Source organism: Protopterus annectens, chromosome 4.part1, assembly GCF_019279795.1.
Source record: "Protopterus annectens isolate FY-2018-M chromosome 4.part1, PAN1.0, whole genome shotgun sequence".
In the NCBI taxonomy this organism is placed as follows: Eukaryota; Metazoa; Chordata; order Ceratodontiformes; family Protopteridae; genus Protopterus; species Protopterus annectens.
Genome location: NC_056734.1, coordinates 481,619,557 through 481,642,221, shown reverse-complemented (window position 1 = coordinate 481,642,221; position 22,665 = coordinate 481,619,557). Strand labels below are relative to the sequence as shown.

Here is a 22,665-nt window from a genome sequence, read left to right as displayed (position 1 = left end):
TATTTTTCAGAAAATACATGCTGACGTAAACCGATTATTCTAACAACTTTCTAAGTTTATAATAACAATAACATTTGTCCGAATTTGGAGCTTAGTCCTCCCAATTACTTATGGTTTTACCCAGAACTCTTCCACCAAGAGACTGAGAACTATGAGGTGCAGCTCTAATTAAACAACATAAAAAGCAAGGGTCATCGTTGAGCAAACCCAACTTTAACAACACACGTTGAAGTCTCACGGCTTTCACTCACGCTCATACGCTGAAACGCGTAATGACGTGGAGGACCGAAGTAACACGAATAAAGTAATCAGATTGTTGTAAGAAACATTATGCGGAAGTCCAGATACTACTCTTTTGACATATGAGGATCCGTAAATTAAGAAGCCATACTTCCTTTATGCCAAACTATTAATAGTCAACCAGTAACCATCACTTTTATGTACACACTATTCACAGCCCAAGGCGCGTCCATTGTTGATATTCTACGTCTTACGTGGTTTAACACGGGGGAGTGGTTGGGTAGAGGGTTCTTACCGTCGAACTGTCAAGTTCAGCTGAGAAAGTTGTAGAACATCTTGAAAAGTAAGCTATATTTAAAATATTTTAGTAGAGAAATAGTGCATGCCAAGGTTGTTCATCTTTATGTGTAGAGTATTTGCTCTGGTTTTATCTCATCTAGCAGTTTGTGAAAGAAAGTTGGTCTTAGGTGTTAACAAAGTGTCGCTTTGCGATCTTGTACAGCAGTGCCCGTCTGTAGCTAGTTTGATGTATGTGGTTTTAACTCCTTAACTATCTCTGATTCTAGCTTAGAATTTTGATCTGTCCTTCTTGCAGTTTGTGCTTGGTTTTAAGATGAAAGTTTACCGTCAACAAATAATGGCAGACTTTAAATTGAGAGACGTCTTTTACTTCTGAAAACTCATGTTTATTAATGTTTTTATGTACTAGCATTTTTTAATTATGTAGTCCCAGTATTTAAAATATCCTTGGTGTGGGACCTCTGTCCTGAGCATTTCGATCCTGTTTGTTGATTGTCGAGATGTGAGATCAACACCTGCCCCGTGGTTGTAGTGCTTAAGTGAATACGCTGCAAGAATAGGTACACATCTACAAAGAACGCAGAAGAGACGAAGTCTTGTTAACTGGAATGACTAGTGCTAGTTTTTCTTGTCGGTCGAATAAATTATTTGCTATGACTTGCATCTTGTTTGGTACATTTTTTTTCTACAAGTAGGATTGCCATATTAAACCCAAAGTGAGATGTATATGTCTATGTTTTTCTATTTTCAGAAAATGGTAAGAATTTTTTTAGGCTAGGTCAACCAGAATAATACAAAATACCAGTTTCCACTCCACTGCCAAAACAGAGTCCGTCATGGAATTGTAGTTGTAGACATTTGTAACTGGAATGTGTGAAACGGTAACATCTTAGTAAATTGCAATATCAAGAGAAAAGTTAGACTTTTTTTCTCTAAAATATGGGGGCATTTTTCATTGTATTTTTCCCACATAGGGCAGGACCACTCAAAGTAGGACTGCCCTGTAAAAAAAAAAAAAAACTACCACCAGCAAATTCTAACCATGGTTGCCATGGCTAGGCATGGGTCAACTGGCACTCAAGGTTGAGGGCCCCATGGTGGCCCCCCCACTACCTCCCAATGCCCAACATGCAAAGCTCCACAGTCCTCTCCAACCTAGTCTTTGCACACCATCCAGATTTTTTTTTTATTTATTTGACATTTATTTACTGGGAAAGTCCAACTGGATTGTTGCCCATTTTCAGCGGTGGCCTGAGAAGAAAAGCACCAAACACTAAGCAGTAATAATATCAGAGAAATCTAGATGAGTAGGTATCAGTGCAGTTTAACATTGGCCAGAATGTAAACATTACAGTGCAGGAACAAAGCTTTGGTATGCACTGTAGCTGGGTGGTAACAGTTCAGTTTGAACATTGCCTAGGAGTAAAGCTTGCATAATATAGGTCTATCTTGATATGAACAGCAGTTGTATGATTTGATTTGATGAGGAAAATAAAGTCATAAAAGAGAAGATGGGAATCAGTAGAAATTGAGAGTGTTATAAAGGTGGGAAGACTGAAAAGAGAAAAGCAAGGGGGGAAATGATGGTAGGAGGAATATGTGACAGGAAGATAGGTTAGAGTGAGTTTAAAATTAGAGTAAGGGAGAATGAGTGGAGGGAGAGAGGTAAGTGATAATAAGGGCAAAGTCCAACTGTAACTCTCTCCTCTCATACACTTTTCAAAAAGAAGCTCAAGCTTCATCTCAAAAAACACTGGTTATGTTCCTGTATTACCCCTAACTAATTGCTTTATCCCCTAGCATTAACCACCTGCATCAACTTCCATTCACTTTCTAACCTTTTATTTATATTTTCTTTTTTCTGAATCATGGGACTTTAGTCTTCATAAGTCTTCACATATATTTCCTTATTATCAACATTGGTAACTGCCTTCCACACTATACATTGTATATATTCTATGATGACTTTTTTTTCAAAACCTTACTTAAAATGTTTTTATCATATTATTCTCTAGACTTTTTCATGACCTTATTTAAAAATGTGTATCTTTTATTTTTATTATTATTATATTTCTCTTCTTTACTATTTTGTCATTTTATATGTTGTTATTGTTTTTTATCTATATTGTTTTGCACATGGAGCTTTTCTCCCCGGGCCTCTACTGAAAATGGATATGTATCCAGCTAGACTAGCCCGGTCAACAAATGTAAAATAAAAAATAAAATAAATTGTTACCATAAGGGGGAGTGCATAGAGGAAAGGGTGAGTGAGAATGGTGGTTGAGTGTAGTTAGGAGATGGTATTTTTTATTATAACTGTGCTAATGTCAGCCTGGTGTAGAGCAGGAACAGAGGAATGCATGAGACAGGAAGTGTTTAAGAATGACTGATTGCAGGGAAGAAGTTGACCTAATGGATCTGAGTATAGAGTTCCATGATTTAGTGACAAGGTAGAAGTATAATCTGTAAACAGCAGACTTAGATGGTTTGTGTACAGGTTTTTAGTCATTTAGAGATGTACTTGTGTTGTTGTATTTAGTACAGAACAGATGGAGAGGTAATGAATGATTATGTAAGTGAAAAATAGCTGCATGTATGTTAAATGGTGGTGAAGTTCTAACCATCTGAGAATTTTTAGTGCCATGCAAAGATAGGGTCGATGTTAAATAACTCTATAATAACATTGTTCTAGTTTTGCTTTTAGTGAAGCTTGGAAGTTTCTTCAGATAGGAGCACAGTAGAGAAGTGACAGAAGGAGGTAGGTGTGGCTAATGTACATCTAGTTTTTTTATGCATTTCAAGTTTAATATTTTCATCCACTACATTCCTATTGCTTTGTTGTGAGATTTAACATCGGTAGTAGTGTTATTTAGAGAGAGAAAGTATTTTGAAGCATTATTTTGTGAAACAGTGATTTGGGGAAGAAAATTAATAGTTTTTTTGGGGGTGGTGAGCATGAGTTGTGTGTTATGGAGACCTTGTTCGGTAGCTGTGAAAGCTTCTTGAAAGATTTGTTGGAGATGTGCTAGATTGTCAGATGAACATATGAGTGTGGCGTTTTGTGTACTGTATTAGTGAAGCATGTTGGGTGGATGTATAGAAAGTATTGATGAGAATATTAAAGAGGATGGAGCCAAGTATGGAGCCCTGTGTAACACTGGTATTATACCATGATCCCCCCAAATCGTGCACGCTGATTGGCCAGCGTGCCCGTTGTAAATCGAGTTATACTAATGGAAAAAGGTCCGGTCGCCCGGACTTTTTTCCATTAGTATAACTCGATTACAAATACTGTCTCGCTATGTTAAATGGGTTTAACATAGCGAGACTTTAAAATAAGCAACGGAGATCTCCGTTGCTTATTTTAAAGCTGTCTCGCTATGTTAAACCCATTTAACATAGCGAGACAGTGTTTTAAAAAAAAGCAACGGAGAAAGCAAGATCTCCGTTGCTTATTTTAAAGCTGTCTCGCTATGTTAAACCCATTTAACATAGCGAGACAATGTTTTAAAAAGCAACGGTGAAAGTGAGATCTCCGTTGCTTTTTAGTGTTCGCTATGTTAAATGAGTTTAACATAGCGAGACAGTTTAAAGTAAGCAACGGAGATGTCCGTTGCTTATTTTAAACTGTCTCTATGTTAAACTCATTTAACATAGCTACAAAAAACAACGGAGATCTTGCTTTCTCCGTTGCTTTTGCCCACAGCTCTGATGTACTGCGCAGGCGCGCAGTACATCAGAACTGCCGCGGATGCCAGACATCTGCGGAAGGGCAGTAAACAGGCATTATACTATGCCATTATTTAAGAAAAGTAATAGTTTCTTTTCTTAAATAACCGTTGGGAAAAGGTGTTGGTACCCGAGTCATGGTATAATAGCAATAACCCACTTCCGCTTCGCCCTCGGGACCAAACCACGCCAACCGTGGGTAAATTTAGCATTACCCACACCCAGGCGTGGGTTATTGCTATAATAATTTGGAGGTAGGGGGAGAATATGGAGGGCCATTTCACTGATTGATGTCTACCAGTGAAGTAATTTTGGCACCATTGGAGTGTAGATGGTGACAGTTCTAGTGAAGACATCTGAAGCAGGAGTTGGCAATGATAAACTATATCAGAGACCTTGGATATGTCTAGGAATAAGGAGGACAGAATTTTGCTGCCTTTCCTGGCTTTGTTGACAATATCTATGAGGGCTTGAAGAGCGATATTGGTTACTATGAAATGGATGAAAATTGTGTTGCTTGTGGGTTAGGATTTTTCCTGAATGAGCTATTTTAGTAGTTGCTTTTTGAGTACAATTATGTAATATTTTGTAGTTGGCGGAATAAGATCTCTATGGGCCTAAAATTTTGTAATATGTATTAAAGTGCCATTTTTTGTGGAGAAGAATGATGTTTATTTAGATGAAAGGGACATGGGATGCCTGAATGGAAATATTTATAAGGATGAAAACTGAATAGGTAATACTCCAAAAACTGCTCCAAAAGTAGACCAAACTATTACAAAAATGCCAGGAGAAAAATGTTTTCAAACTATCACCGTTTATTAACTTTAAACGCAAAATAAAAAACGTTTTTCGTTCCACTAAATTGCGAAACTTCTTCAGAAAAAAAGCGCTCTACTCATGAACACACTTATATTTATAACCTTTTAGGTATTAGCGCAAAAAAATACATCAATTAAGGATTGATTTACTTAAAGTTATCTTAACCCATAAAATAATCCTAACCCAGTCTGATAAGATAAACAGAATATCTATATTTATAAATTTATGCTTTTTAGCGGGGTGGGGGTATTTTAACCCATAAAATAATCCTAACCCAGTCTGATAAGATAAACAGAATATCTATATTTATAAATTTATGCTTTTTAGCGGGGTGGGGGTATTTATAATTTATAAATTTCATAATTTATAAATTTCATAAATCTATATATTTAAATTATATATATTTGGTATTTCATTTTGACGGTTATATTTATGCATTTATAAAGTAAAGTTTTCTTTTATGCATTTATAGAATATTTCATAAGACAATAATTTTAAAATAGTTTTTTTGCTTGTATTTATTCGGTTTTATGTGCTTGCATCTGTTTAGATTGTGTTTATTGATTTGAGAAGTTTAAATACATTTTAAATGAATACACAGTTTTTTATGGGTTAGGATTATTTTATGGGTTAAGATAACTTTAAGTAAATCAATCCTTAATTGATGTATTTTTTTGTGCCAAAATTTAGTAAGTAATACCTAAAAGGTTATAAATATAATTGTGTTCATGAGTAGAGCGCTTTTTTTCTGAAGAAGTTTCGCAATTTAGTGGAACGAAAAACGTTTTTTATTTTGTGCTTAAAGTTAATAAACGGTGATAGTTTGAAAACATTTTTCTCCTGGCATTTTTGTAATAGTTTGAATAGGTAATACTGTTAGCTGCCAATTTAAGGTATCCACTTTGTAGGTTATCAACAGAAGTAGATCATGGTTTCAGTTTGCTAAGAGTCGTGTTGTATAGGCTGTAGTGACAGGTTTTAAGGTGAATGTGGAAGTACTGGTTTGTGGTTGTTGGACAGTGCATTAGTCTTTAATAATGAATGTTATATTGTCTGTAAAATAAGAGTTGAATTGTATAGCAGTTTCAAGTGGTGTATTGTTTGGAGAGGGTTTAGGATTGTGTTTTTGGTCAGGATGCAGTATTTATAATAGTTTACCAGAATGTTTTGTGATTGTGCTATTATTTTGAATATTGCTGTAATATTTTTTTGTCTAAATTCTGATTGTCGAGCGGTCTATAATGTTGGAAATTTTGTGGAATTTTATGTGTTAGCTTTTCTTTCCAAACTTTTTTTCTGACCTGGAAAGCTAACTTATGTTTGTTTTTATTCTTTTATTTCTATGGGTGCAGGGTTATTTAGGAGGTTGAGGAAAACTGTATTAAATTTACTTAGGGCATCGTACAGTGGGTTGGTATTTGGAATATTCCAATTGATCTATGAAAGAGTTTGGTTTATGTTCCCACCGGTTAAAATTGACAACTTTTAGCATTATTATTTCTTGCAGCATAGATGTAGAAATCCAAGGTATGGTTTCTTCATATGTAGCCATAGCTCTCACCCAGTAAGCACAAGAAGTCTGGACAAAGCCAAAAAAGTAATTGGGGGAGGGGGGTGGCAAAGGCCCAAAATAGGAACACATTTAAAGTGTTGCTTTTATAAATTTAGAAAGTTGCTAGAGTAACAGGTTTTGTGTTAGCACGCATTTCCTGAAGGATATGAAGTCTGAAACTCCTGTGTATGTCATTGCTGAGCATATCTAAACCATCCTGCTTTAGTTTGTGATTTACTGTGGAGTTGACTGGTAAGAAAAGTTTTATTTGAATTTATATTTATTTGTTATCACTGTTTTTCACTGTTTGTATGTAGGGAGGGACAACTTGTTAATAATTTGTACTTTGATTCATATTTTGTTGTTTTACCTTTAATTTCACTGCCTGTTAGAAGGGAATAGGTTTTAGACGGGCAAGCTCTAGCTGCCCCAAGGGGCCTAGACAGCAATAAACTTAAACAGACCGCAGAGAGGAAAATCCTGAGCATATCTAAACAATCCTACCCTGGTTTGTGATTTATTCTTTACTGTTAAAAAGAAGTTTGACTGTGAGCGATAGTGAGCAGAAGGTACTGCATGCCTTCATATGCAACGTTAAAGAGTTACAACTTTTTTCTGGCTTGCATTACTTGTATGGCCAGAACAGCTTTACTGTACTTTTATTATGTAGTTGTATATTGCTGGTGTGATTTATTTATTTTTTGTCATAGAAGTTGATTTAAGTTCTCTTTGGATTCTATGGTTACTGATTTTGATTATTCTTTTGTTTTGCAATATTTTATTCGTTTGAAACTTGACTATGGATTCCTTAAATGAGTATGCAGTTAATGATTTGCTAATGCAGAGATACCTTATGCATTGTAAATGCAGAGTATTTAAAGGCAACAGCTTATAACACTGGTGATCTGTGTCCCTCATGTCAAAAGTTGGATGATTTGCTTACCATTGTTGGAAGTAAATCAAGACTTGGTGATGATGATTGCACTTGTGCAATTGGCATTGCTTTGAGAACTGTTATTTCATATATTAATGACTGGACTGATGAAATAATTAATGTTAGGCATAGAACAAATAGAACACGTAGGAAATGATGCATCTGTTGTCTGCAAAGATCATTCAGCCCCTGTTAACTTTGGAATTCTGGATGCAAGTATTCAGCAATCTGAGGATCCAGTTTGTTTAGAAGGAAACACAAAAGAAAAAAAGGAAGAAGTTCACAACAAATAAGGAAGAAAAGGAAACTGATTAATGACTGTAAAGGAAAGAGAATGCTTAGTAAAAATGTAACACACAGGTTTCAGGGAATGATGATATTTTTCTATCAGAAAACCTTTAGTCTACAGAAAAAGGCACAATATTTACAACATAGAAGGTAGAGAAAAGAAGCAGGTGAAAAGGAAGAAATCAAAACTGAATGTGGAAGGTTTGAAGAACATTACTGTAAGACAGATGTTGACTACGTGGTTCAAGTTGTGGATTTACAATACCAGCTGGATGAGAATTTAATTAGCCATTTTGGGCTGATTTCTGTTTCTTTCAATTTTCTGGCTTAAAAACGTGTGTGTTTGCGTATTTTTTGCATCGTGCAGCACCACGAGGCTACGGTTAAACTATTCCAGGTGCCAGAAAGTCTGCTCTTGAAATTTTCCCTTAGAACTAGCTGGTTTCTCAGTAGTAGCACTAAAATCTGAACCCCTGTGACTAGCACTTGCTCTAGAACCTGCTGGAAAGCACTAGGAAGCCTTAAACTGATACAAGGGTTGGGAGGGTGGCCTAATGGTTAAGGTGTTTGCCTTACAAATACAAGGTACAGGGTTTGAGTCTCACCAAGGGATAATTGGCTAGGCTTAAAATGGCTCGCAAGGGCAGTTAGCTTAGTACTAATCTATGAACCTATGAACAAGCACTCAACTCTCCTTGTTAATAAGGAGAAATTAATCGTAGGCAGACGTTGTCTTGTTCGATTCTCAGCTAGAGCGTCTTCTGTGTGGAGACATGCATGGATGGGCGTACCTTTGTTGAAGGTTTGCGTCAGGGCTGGCAACTTGGCACGTAAAAATCTACTGCCAATCATTAGCGGACCGGAGTTCCGCTGTGGCAACCCATAACCGGGAAAAGCCGAAAGACACAACAACAACTAAATGCAAAGGTAAGAGTACCGTACTTTACAAAAAAGTACCTAAACAGGCATGTCCAAGGGTCAGCGTCCGGTGATTCCTCCTGTCCACCTGGTTAATCTGGGCATACTGGGGCAATGCAGCAACTGCCTCATGTACACAGACAAACCTCTCCTCCTACCACCCAGCACTACAACCTGCAAGAGATGCACTTACATAGCCAAACTGGAAGCAAAGCTCTCTCCAGCCAAGATTGTGCTAGACAGTCAAGTGGAGAAGGTTAACACCTGCACTACACCTCAAGCAACACATAGCACTTCAACACTCACACATAGCAACACAACCCACACATGTGGAGGCCCTTAACATTAACCTGCCCAAGCAACAAGGACCTCCAAAGCTGAAACGCAAACACCAATCACAACCAAAGTGACACATAGCTCACAACACCAGTGTGCCACCCAACAACAGCCCCTAAGGCAAGACAACGTACCAAACACTTTAGTCATAGGTGACTCTATAGTCAGGCACACTGATGTCCCACTCACTAGGCTGAACAAGGAGAAAATTACAGTCAGATGCCTGTCGAGTGCCAGGATCCGCCACATAATGCATGCACTCAAGTCACTCCACAACAAGTACAAATACGACTGTCATTGTCCTTGTTGGAGTGAATGACTTGAGACATACCTCCCTGGACTACATGAAAAGAGACATGGAAGAGCTCTCAGATCATGTGGCCCAGGCAGGTATGACCTTAGCCCTGAGTAGCATCCTGCCTTCGCCCAGAATGATACCACAGTATAAGGGAAAAATTATTGACTTCAACAATTGGCTAAGCTTCTGGTGTCATTCAAAGGGGATCCAGTATCTGTCTGCCTGGGACGACTTGATCGACAGACCACAATGTTTTGCCAGAGATGGTCTGCACCGGTCACCCCTGGGATTCAGGTTACTGACTAAAACTCTTGCCACTCCTATAGTGCCTTTTTTAGGCAGCTTTCAAAGGACAAAACCACCACTGTAACAGATACAAGCATGCAAAATCGTAAGGTAATGCTACTCAATGTTAGAAGTCTAAACTTCAAAATGCACTCTCTGGAGGCACTCCTAAAAATGGAGAACATCGATATGTTGTGTAACTGAGACCTGGTTCAAGGCTCCAGAGAGCACCCCTGCAATACCAGGCTACAACTATTGCCACACTTTTCGGCCACTAAACTAAGACCGAAACACTAAAGGTGGAGGAGTGTCAATATTCACCAAGGATATACACCTCCAGGCTAGTTACCCAACACAAGGCATCTGAAATTCTCCAGGTGCAACTAACACTAGGTAAGACTGCAATCCAAATTGTAGCTTGCTATAGATCCCCCACCATCCACCAAGATTCTCACTACACCTTTACTATGTGATTTCAACTACCCTGCCATTAACTGGGAAAACTACTCGGGTACCAACACCTTTTCCCAACGGTTCTTGGAATTCATAAATTCCAACGCCCTGGATCAACTAATCCATTGTCCCAGCAGGGGCTCTAGTATCCTAGACCTGGTCATTACCAACATGGGAGATAGATGTTCTACACCAGTGGTCACCCCCTCATTGGTCAGGTATGACCATAAGCAAATCACCATTGACATCCACATCCCACCCCCCAGTAAGGAAACCTCCGTAAAAAAACTTATCCAAAGCCAGCTTCATGCTACTCAAGTCAGAAGTGACAAACGTCATGACACTCATGCAGACGGGAGCTGAAAGTTCGACTTCTGAATCCTACACTAAGGCACTGTATGAGCACATCCACTTGTGCATGAATCGCGCCATCCCAAATAGAACCAAGATGCTTTCCTCCAAAAAAGAAAACCAATCTGGCGGTCCCCTGCCATAAACAAACTATACAACAGAAGAAAGAAACTGTTGCAGAAAAGAGGAAAATCCCAGGATGCAAAAAACTCCCTTACAGGCCTCAATAAGAAGCTGAGATCTCTCATAAAATCCTCCAAAGCTAGTTACGAAAATAAAATTGCCAAAGATTCCAAAGATCACCACAAGGCATTGTATAGTTATGTCAAGAATCTAAATGGCAATGCTCAGATATGCTCTGAGCTACAACAGAATGGCATTAAATATGCTGATCCCAAGGATATTACCAATATCCTGGCAGATTGATTTAGTGCCACCTTTATCCCCCCTCTCACCCCCTAAAGGGCCCATCTCAATACCAAAAGATTGCCAAATTCCAGTAATCACGGCCACACAGGTAGAAACCGCACTCTCCAAAGCTAAGAATACAGCATCCATGGGACCAGATGACATCCCGGGCTGTGTACTACATGAACTACAAAATGAACTGGCACCTCAACTAAGTGTCATGTTTAATCATAGCCTCACCTCAGGCTTCGTGCCCACCGAGTGGCGCACAGCTACAGTTAACCCACTCCACAAGGGGGGATCCACCTTTGATCCCAGGAACTACCGTCCCATCAGTTTGAGCCTGATCTGCAAGGGCATGGAACGCATTATCATGGAACTTATAAACAAAGACATTTAACAACGTTCAAACACTGGATCCCACCCAGTTTGGGTTCGTGAAGGGCCGATCTTGTCTCCTGAACCTGATTGACTTCTTCAAATCAGTCTCCAGAGCTGTGGACGAGGGTAAGGTGGTCCACACAGCCTATTTGGACCTCGCCAAGGCCTTCGACACCATCCCCACTCTGGAATCATAGATAAACTTACTAAGCTGGGCATAAATCCCTAAGTCACTCAATGGACTGCCAACTGGCTTACTGACAGAACCCAGGCTGTAGAAGTAGCCGACTCAAAATCCAGTTCCAGACAAGTGGAGTACCTCAGGGTTCAGTCCTGGGACCATTCTTGTTTGGTATCTACTTCTCTGAAGTACAGGCCAACACTAAGGGACTCTGGCTAACAAAGTTCACAGATGACTGCAAACTGGGAGCCATTATTGAATCCCCAAATGATGTGGATATTCTACAAAAGGGCCTTACAGAAACGGCTATTTGGTGCCAGAGCCATGGGTTCAAGCTTAATGCCAAGAAATGTATAGTTATCCCCTTTGGGAAAAAACATGTACCCATGAATTACCACATAGGTGGCAGTACACTAAACACCAAAACTGTGATGAGAGACTTAGGGACACAGGTGGACAGTGGTCTCACCTTTGGTAAGGTGACTCAATAGTCAGGCACACTAACGTCCCACACACTAGGCTGGACAAGGAGAAGGTTACTGTTAGCTGCCTGTCGGGAGCCAGAATCCACCACATAACACAAGCAGTCAGGTCACTCCAGAACAAGTACAAATATGACTCTGTTCATGTTGGTATGAACGACCTGAGCCGTACCTCCCTGGACTACATGAAAAGAGACATGGAAGAGCTCTCTGATCATGTAGCCCAGGCGGGTATGACCCTGACCCTGAGTAGCATCCTGCCCTGACCAAGAATGATACCTCAGTATAAAGAAAAAATGATCAAATTCAACAATTGGGTAAGCTTCTGGTGTCATTCAAAGGGGATCCAGTGTCTGTCAGCCTGGGATGACATGCTCTACAAGCCGCATTACTTCTCAAGAGACGGCTTGCACCTGTCACCCCTTGGCTTTCGAATACTGGCCAAGGCTCCTGCTGCCCCCATAGTGCCTTTTTTAGGCAAGGCTCAAAATTCAAACCCACCTCTGTAAACAGCACAAGCAAAAAACTGAGGGTTATGCTACTCAACGCCAGGAGTTTAAATCTCAAAATGCATGCGCTCGAAGCACTGCTAAGTATGGAGAACGTCGACATCTGTGCAGTAACTGAAACCTGGTTCAAGGCTACAGAGAGCACTCCAGCACTACTGGGCTGCAACTTATCCCACACATTTCGGCCACAGAACACGGACCGAAACACAAAAGGAGGGGGTGTATCCATATTCATCAAGGATACCAACACCTCCAGGTTAGTGGTGCAGCATGATACCTCTGAGATCATCCATGTGCAGCTAACATTGGGCAGGTCTGCAATGCAAATTGTGGCCTGCTACAGATCACCCTCCATGACCCAGGACCACCACTGCGCCTTTCTGGAGACACTGGAAAACATGAAGGTCCTACCGAACACCCTGATCTTGGGAGATTTCAATGACCCTACCATTAACTGGGAAAACTACTTGAGTACAACTCCCAGGCTCAGCGCTTCCTACAGTTTATCAGCTCAAATGCCCTGGATCAGCTGGTAAACTCCCCTACCAGAGGCCACAACATATTGGACCTGGTCATCACCAACATGGGCGACAGGTGGTCCGTACCGGAGGTCAACCTATCACTGGCTAAATCAGACCCATAAACTAATCACCCTGGATGTCCACACCCCACCACCACCCCCAACCAAGGAAACCACAGTGAAAAATTTTTCTAAAGCAAACTTCACCTTACTTAAGTCAGAGGTGGTAAGTTTCACAGCCCCCACACTAAAGGATAACACTGCCCAAGATGCAGAATCCTTTACAATTGCACTCTATGAGCACCTACAAGGATGCATGGATCGTGCCATCCCTAGCAAAACTAAGACTCACTCCCCTAAGAGAAGGAAACCAGTCTGGTGGACCCCTGCCATAAACAGGTTATACAACAAAAGGAGGAAACTAGTTCAGAGAAAAAGAAAATCCCTAGAAGGAAAGACATCTCTGATCAGTATCAGTAAGAAACTAAGGTCCCTCATAAAATCATCCAAGGCTAACTTCGAAAGAAAAATAGCCAAGGACTCTAAAGATAACCACAAAGCCTTCTTTAGCTATGTCAAAAATCTAAGTGGCAACTCGCAGATATGCTCTGAGATGGTGCAAAATAGCACAAAATATACTGAACCTACTGATATTGCCAACATACTGGCAGATAGATTCAGTGCAAACTTCACCTCCCTCTCACCTTCAAAACGGCCCACAACAATACCGGAAAAGTGTAGTGTCCCAGAAATCACAGAAGCACAGGTGAAAACAGCCCTTTCAAAAGCCAAAAACACAGCATCAATGGGGCCAGATGTGTCCCAGGCTGTGTCTTGCATGAGCTACAGAACGAACTAACCTCCTACCTAAACACGGTGTTCAACTTCCACCTCTCCACAGGCTGCGTGCCCATAGAATGGTGCACAGCAATGGTTATTCTGCTCCACAAAGGAGGATCCACAACTAACCCGGGTAACTATCGCCCCATAAGCCTGACTAGCCTGGTCTGCAAGGCTATGGAGCATCATCATGGAACTCGTTAAAGACATTGGGAACCTCCAAACACTTGACCCGACCCAATTTGGCTTTGTTAAAGGCAGATCATACCTACTAAACCTGGTTGACTTCTTCGAGACAGTTACTAAGGCCATAGACGAGGGAAAGGTGGATGTCCTTCAAGGATGCATCTGCAGTCATAACATATGGGTTGTCCTGCCTCAGGCAGCCCTTCGGTCGGCTGGATTCCAAAGTCTGGGTCTGGCCTCGGCTGATGTCGCACTTTCCCTGACGTCAGAGCTTCTGGGGTATAAAGGCATCAGCCGACGCCATTTTCCTCAGTCTTTCTTGCCGCGCGGTGCCCGAAAGCAGAAGCTGTTCGCAAGTGCCGGTCGGTCAGATCCAGAGATTTCAGCTACCGAAGACTTCAAAAAGCTAAGTACCCCGTTGGGGACCCTTTCTTGCCTCAGCCGATGTCAGACAAAGTAAATAATTGTTTAACTTGTGGGAAACAAATACCTCATAAGGATTTCCATTCTTACTACCTTCCTTGCTTAGGCCCACACCACGACGTATCAGCTTGTTTAGCCTGTGCCTCCTTCAACCGACGGACTCTTAGACGTCGGTCGGAGTTTGCAGAAGAATTTTTCGGATCCGCTTTTGCATATAAAATGCCGTCGGAGACTCCGACTACGCATTTGGCCAAAAAACACAGGGAAAAGGACCGACACACGCGGCCCGCGGTTTCGGCTGAAACCACGGCTAGGCCTACCGCGAGTGTCTCGGTTTCGGCTGAAACCGAGCCCTCGATTCTTACTACGATAGAATCCATACCTCCGACAACCGAGGCCAGAGAGGCCCCGGCTGAGTCGGCTTCAGAAATCCCTACCGAAGCTAGCGCTCAAGATTTGTCCGACACCATTCCATTGGACACTTCTACACCTGCACGTGGGGCAGCTAGGCCCCGAGCTTCTATGTCTATTAAGGCCTTCTCCAGGGCTAAAGCTGCCAAACTTTCAAAAGCTTTACCTGCCAAATCTACTTCTCAGAGGCCTTCTTCAACTTCTCAGATTCTCAGTCTTGCTGAGGATCTTATATCCTTGATTAGGGGTTCCCAACCTCACCCAGACAGGGCCTCACATCCTCCACCAGACAAAAGGCCTAGGACTGAACCCTCTGAACCTCTCTCCTCTAATTACTCCACGGATGGATCTGATTTGTCAGACCCATCAGGAAGGGGCCTATTCTCCTTATGAGGATTCAGATGCTGAAGATTCTATTCCTTCGGCCTCCCCTCCTGAAGAATTTTCCTTTGGGGAGACCTTGCACTCTATGAGGGAACACTTTCAATGGCAGGGACAGGATTTTTCTGATTCTAGAAAAAGACTAAGGACTTTTTTACATTTGCCCCAGCATAGGCCCTTAGCCATACCACCAGTGCTAACTGTAATTGATGATGTTAGTTCTGCACTTGATTCTCTTCCCCCGGCCCCTGCCAAACCTGACAGATTAGGTTCATAGGTTCATACTAGGCTATCTGCCCAAGGGCATTTATAAGCCTAGCCCATAGTTATTTGGCTTTCGCCACCCCTTTAGTTTGAATAAAACTATGCCTATTATTTTGCTGTGCCTCTGTCAAGCAGTGACACTGAAGTAATCCCTGGGGTATATCTGCGATCCCCCATCCATTGGTCAAGATTCCTCTTGAACAAGGCCAGCGAGGTGCTCTGCCTCACATGTACCGGGATTTTGTTCCACAGCATAGGGAGTCTCTGGGTGATGAATCTGTCCCTCCAGCATGTTCTATTAATAACCGTGTCAAGGTTTAAGTCTCCCGCCCTTGTGGTTCTAAGGGATCTAGATTTTTTGAGGTGAAGCATATTCATATTACAGGGTTCCGGATTCTCACTTCCACCTGTATAAAGCCCATGCTGCAGACCCAGAAACTATTTCACAGGGCCCAAAAGGTGTTGCAGCTACCACTGCCAAAAATCCCCTACCCTCTGAAAGAGAGTCTAGAGCATTAGAGAGATGGGGTAAAAAGGTTTATACATCTGCTACTCTTTCTACCAGGGCATTAAACTGTCAATTCCATATGATACAGTACCAAGAATATTTGTTAGATCAGCTGAATAAGAAGCTTTCTTCTCCAGAACCTTAAGACAGTAAATCCCTTCAGGATTTGGTACACAACTCTCAGCAGGTCAGTAATCATTTCTTAAAATGTGGCTATGATGCACTGGAGGCTTCATTTAGATCAGCTATGACTGGGGCAGTAATTCGTAGGCATGCCTGGCTAAAAGAGCAATCCCTGCCAGACCATGTCAAGGCTAAGCTCCTAGATGCTCCAATGAAGAAACAAAGTTTATTTGGCTCCCCTGCACAGGAGATTCTAAAGAAAGTGGAAGAAAAAGCAAAATCTGTGCAAACAGTAAAGGAATTTCTACAGGTCCAACCTCCGAGGTTCAGCAGAAACTGGCCTTCCAAGAATTGGTCCTTTCCAGACACCTACAGAGCCCAGAGGGGCAGAAGTAGACGCCCTCGAGGCAGAGGTCAATCAAAGGGTGCCTATAGGGGCCGTCAGTGGCAGCCTGCCAACCAGAGGAGTAGTGCCACAGCTGCAACTACGACCACTTCCACAGGACAGACACAATGACTTGACTCTGATTCCGCCTACCAGGGAACAACTGGAAGCTCCTTTGGGCGGAAAGCTGGCTTTATTCTCAAAAAACTGGCATTGCATTACAAAGGACACATGGACATTGCAAACAATAGACAAAGGATACAGGTTTCACTTCCACACTTTACCAAAAAGGAGCGGAATGCCACACCTACCACCAAACCAGAAGCCAGAGGCTTTAAGACAAATCAAAAATTTACTTCAGATGAAAGCGATAGAAAGGGTACCATCTATGGAACAAGGCCAAGGATTTTACTCCAGACTATTCCTTGTACCAAGAAAAAAAACCCAATGGAGGTCTATTCTCGACTTGTCCGCACTGAACACATATCTCATTGTACCAAAATTTAAAATGCTGAACCTACAGCAACTTCTTCCCATGTTGGGCAAGGAGTCTTGGCTGGTGACTCTAGATCTCAAGGAGGCATACCTGCACGCCCCTATCTGACCAGATTGCAGAAGACACCTCAGATTTCTTGCAGGATCAGAGCATTATCAATTCTCAGCATTACCCTTTGGCTTATCTACTACGCCCAGAGTATTCACGAAATGCCTGGCATCAGTAGTTGCACATTGCAGACTTCAGGGAATTCAAATCTACCCATACCTGGACGACTGCCTAATGCAAGCGGACAACAAGACAAAATTGATAAAGGATTTGGCCTATGTCATACACCTGCTACAGGCCTTGGGATACACAGTCAACATCCAAAAGTCAAGACTAGTGCCATCCCAAAGGATAACCTTTTTGGGTGCGGATCTGGACACAACAACTCAGATGGCTTTTCTCACAGAAGAAAAACAAAAACAACTTCCACATTACTTCATGACTTTGACAAGACAAACTCAGCTTACTGCAAGGAAAGTCCTGCAGGCCCTGAGTTTCATGGCATCCTGCATAATCTTGATCCCACATGCCAGGCTGCATATGAGGAAATTACAATGGTACCTAAGGAATGTATGGTCTCAACACAGACACAGTCTAGAAACCATGATACCAATCATTCCATGCCTTCAAAAGGAATTCCTGTGGTGGGCTCAGGCCTGCCAGTCCAACAGAGGGTTGCCTTTCAACAAACCAAAACCAAGGCAGACCATCACCACGGACGCCTCAGACCTAGGATGGGGAGCACACATGGAGGACAAATGTATCCAAGGACTATGGCTTCCAGGACAGCTAAACTTGCACATAAACCAAAAGGAGATGCTGGCAGTGAAGCATGCAATCGAGGCATTCAAACCATTCCTCCAGCAAGGACATCTGCTGATAAGGACAGACAACACCACGGTCATGTGGTACATAAACAAACAGGGAGGCACGCATTCCTACCCTCTATGCCGGATGGCGATGGATCTGTGGAACCTAGGCCTGAATCTCAATATCCAGCTGCAGGCCATATTTGTACCAGGAAAAGAGAATTCACTAGCAGACAGCTTAAGCAGGACTACCACGGATGCTCACGAATGGATGCTGCATCCAGACATCTTCAAACTCTCATAACAAAGAAATGGGGATTGCCAGAGATAGATCTGTTCGCCTCCCCTCTCAACCACCAACTGAAGAAATTCTGCTCAAGGACATACCACCCACAAGCCTGGAGGGTGGACTCTCTCTCTTTCAGCTGGAATGCCCTAATAGTGTATGCATTCCCACCTCTCCCATTGATGTACAAGGTTCTACTGAAGATCAGGGAGGAACAGCCAAAGGTGATACTAATAGCTCTGAACTGGCCAAGACAACACTGGTATCCGCTACTGAGAAGCATGTCTCAGGCGAACTCATGGCCTCTACCCCTATGGCCTCTTCTTCTAACGCAGAACAATTTCAAGACCCTGCATCCAAACTTGAAAACACTGCAACTAACTGCCTGGAAAATTGCTTAAAACCAAACCAAACTGTCTTTTCTCAGAGGGTCAAGGACATTATCCTGGAGGCTCACAGACCCTCCACAAGGAAGGCATACTCATCTAAATGGAAGAGATTCCTCATTTGGAGCACATCAAAGGGCACAGATGTCACAGTGGCAAACCTAGCACACATCCTAGTATACTTAGCAGAATTGTTCCACAATGGCCTGTCTTACTCTTCCATTAAGATTCATGCCTCAGCAATTTCAGCAGAATACAATATGGATCCTCCTATCCTCTCTCACCCTCTACTCAGACAATTTTTGAGAGGGATCAAAAATGTTAACCTCCAAGGAGACCCCCTCTACCTGCATGGGATCTCAATTTTGTGCTAGAAAAATTGACACTACCTCCTTTTGAATCAGCAGCATCAGCAGACTTACAGTTTTTATCTTGGAAAACTGCTTTCCTTCTGGCAATCACTTCAGCAAGAAGAGTATCCGAGTTACAGGCATTAATGGCAGTACAGCCTTTCCTTATTTTTCACCAGGATAGAGTGTCTCTGAGAACCAATCCTGCTTTCATGCCAAAGGTGGTATCCAGGGTATCCTTGAACCAAGCTATTCATTTGCCTACGTTCTTCCCTAACCCACAGAACAAAGGAGAAAAACTCTTGCACACCTTGGATATACACAGACAACTACGCTACTATCTGGACAGAACTAAAACCAGCAGAAAAACTGACCAACTTTTTGTAGCCTATGCAACTGGGGTGCAAGGAAAAGCAAATTCCAAGTAGACAATTTCAAAATGGATAGGAAATTGCATTCGCTTTTGCTACTCTTTTCATGGAAAGACAGCTCCTGAAAATATCAGGCCTCATTCCACAAGGGCCACAGCCACCACTACAGCTTTCCTACGAGGGGTGGCTGCCAAGGACATTTTTAGAAGCTGCTACTTGGAGCTCCGTGCATACATTTGCCAAGCATTATAATCTACCTTTATACTCCAGATCCCGAGCAGGCTTTGCTACTGCAGTTTTACAGGGGATCTTAACTACACCATCCTTATCTTAGTACCTCCTCCCCCAGTTTGGCTATGGTATTCTACCCGTATGTTATGACTGCAGATGCATCCTTGAAGGACATAGTACAGTTTTGTACCTACCATAAATGTAGATGTCCGATAGGTATGCATCTGCAGTCAGGATTACCCACCCTCCTTCCCCTCTGTGGTATTCCTAGGGTGCTTACCCCTCTTTCAGCTAGCTGGGGGAATCTATTATGGTGTATTTGTTTGTTTGTTTGTATATATGTATATATATATATATATATATTTTTTTTGCTACTGTTTGGAACATTCTACATTTATCCAAATTTAGCCTTCCTAGAGGGCACCTGGCATCTGGGGCAAGAAACACTGAGGAAAATGGCGTCGGCTGATGCCTTTATACCCCAGAAGCTCTGACGTCGGGGAAAGTGCGACATCAGCCGAGGCCAGACCCAGACTTTGGAATCCGGCCGACCGAAGGGCTGCCTGAGGCAGGACAACCCATATGTTATGACTGCAGATGCATACCTATCGGGCATCTACATTTATGGTAGGTACAAAACTGTACTTTCACACAGCCTACTTGAGCCTACCTTGATCTCGCCAAGGCGTTCGACACCATTCCTCACTCGGGTATTATAGAAAAACTCACCAGCCTGAACATAAACCCCTACGTCACAAGATGGGTTGCCAACTGGCTTACAGACAGAACTCACACGGTAAGAATAGCAGGTTCCAGGTTTGACTGTAAACCAGTCACAAGTGGCGTTCTGCAAGGCTCAGTTCTGGGACCCCCTACTGTTCGGCATATATTTCTCAGAAGTACAGGCAAACACAGGAGGACTATGGCTAACCAAGTTTGCCGATGACTGCAAACTGGGAGCCATAATTGACTCTCCGACTGACACGGACATCCTCCAAAAAGGCCTTACTGAGACAGACACCTGGTGTCAGTCAGGGCCTCAAGCTAAATGCCAAAAAATGCATAGTCATCCCATTTGGGAAAAACAAAACACCCACAAATTACACATAGGCGGCAGCCCCCTTAATACAGAAGAGGTAATAAGAAATCTGGGGACCCAGGTAGATAGTAATCTCTCCTTTGACAATCATATTGCCAAAGTAGTTAGGAAATCCTTCTATGTGGCCCATCTAATTACTAAGGGGTTCGCATGTAGAAATAAAGAGGTTATAGTGCCCCTCTACTCGTCACTCATCAGACCCATCATAGAGTACAATGCCCCATTTGGGATGTACCTCACAAGACACTTCCAACAAATTGAAAGACCACACCTCACCAAGAGGATTACTGGCCTCAAACATATGTCCTATGCAGCCCGACTGAAAAAACTCCAGCTGTACTCAGTGGCATATCACTTACTCAGAGGTGATCTCTGCCTGATTTACAAAGCCATGTCCAACTCAGAATTGATGGACATGCTCCACCTAAAGAAATCCAAGTCACTGCGAGCCACACGCTGCAGTGAGCTAAACCTTGCCACAACAGTAAATAGAACATGCTGGAGGGATAGATTCCTGTCACAGAGACTCCCCATGCTTTGGAACAAAATTCCTAACTACATTAGGCAGAGCCCCTCACTAACACCCTTCAAGAGAAGCCTTGATGAGTGGATGGGTAACAGAAAGTACACCCCTGGGATCTCTTCATTGGCTCTGCTGACAGAGGCTCAGTTAATTCATCAATGGGGCGGCGAAAGCCGACACACTCTGGCTAGGCTTGTAAATGCTCTCTGACAGCCTAGTACCTACCTATGAACCTATAACCACATCGCCACAACAGTCAGGAAATCCTTCTATGTGGCACACCTCATCACTAAAGAGTTTTTCATCCAGAAAAAAGGAGGTCATTGTCCCACTGTACTCGTCCCTCATTAGACCCATTATAGAGTACAACACCCCGTTTGGTATATACCTCACAAGACATCTGCAACAGCTGGAAAGGCCGCAGAAATACCTCACTAAAAGAATCACAGGCCTAAGGCGATGCCCTATGCTGACCGTGTAAAAAAAACTCCAGTTATACTATGGCATATCGTCTACTCGGAGGCAATCTCTGCTTTACATACAAGGCCATGTCAAACCCAGAGCTGTTGGACATGCTCCACTTAAAGAAATCTCAATTCTTCAGAGCCACACGCTCCAGGGATCTAAACCTTGTCATCACAATGAACAAAACATGCTGGAGGGATAGGTGCCTGACCCAGAGACTTTCCATACTCTGGAATAGACTGCCCATACATGTCAAGCAGAGCGCCTCCTTGGCCCTCTTCAAAAGGAACCTTGACGATTGGATGGGAAATGGGAAATTCACCCCGGGGATCATGTCAGTTGCCCTGCTAGACAGAGGTCCAGGGAAGTAAATATTGTGGGAAGAAATATCCAGTGAGTTGTTATGGCTAGGCTTGTATAGGCCCTAGGGCCGATAGCCTAGTGCCAACCTATGAACCTATAATACACAGTGAAAACAGTGGGATTAATAAGACTAATGGTGATGAAGATCTATCCTTCATAACAATTGATAGAGCAGATATTACTAGAATAGAAGCTGAAGATTCTTCAGAGCTGGCCAACAAAGATATTCTTGTAATTGGAGATTCAGTTCCTTCATAACAATTGATAGAGCAGATATTACTGGAATAGAAGCTGAAGATTCTTCAGAGCTGGCCAACAAAGATATTCTTGTAATTGGAGATTCAGTTATTAGAGGAACTGAGGCTTATGTTTGCAGAGAAGATAATGAATATTGAATAATGTTATGCTTGTCAGGAACAAAATAGACGATGAGAGACGAGCCTTGGAACTCCTTAATGTAAGGAAGTATGGATCTGTTTTTATTCATGTTGGTACAAATGATGTCACCCGCAAGGATTCTCTGACTGTTAGTAGGGTACTGACAGCCCTCTTGGATCGTATAGCTTGTATTGTTGTTGTTAGAACGTATTTTTCAAAAATCACATATAGAAAGGATAGTCAGGTCATGTGAATGAAAAGATTTTTTGGGTAAATACCTACATGGAAAAATGTCCTGTTTTAAAAAAACGGAAATGTGTAGAGCATCCAAGCCTAGTTTTGGGCACATGTG

General features: G+C 42.2%; 1 protein-coding gene across 2 annotated transcripts in view; it reads left to right on the top strand.

Annotated features, from left to right (window-relative positions):
- The first annotated feature begins 275 nt into the window (after positions 1-275).
- Positions 276-22,665, top strand: part of PCYT1A (phosphate cytidylyltransferase 1A, choline) — an 872,556-nt gene continuing 850,166 nt past the window's right edge. Inside the window, exon 1 of one of the 2 annotated variants that reach the window (XM_044070294.1) lies at positions 276-583. The gene's annotated coding sequence lies outside the window, so the exon portion shown is untranslated. The remainder of the gene's footprint in view (positions 584-22,665) is intronic. The other variant, XM_044070293.1, reaches the window with a different exon arrangement.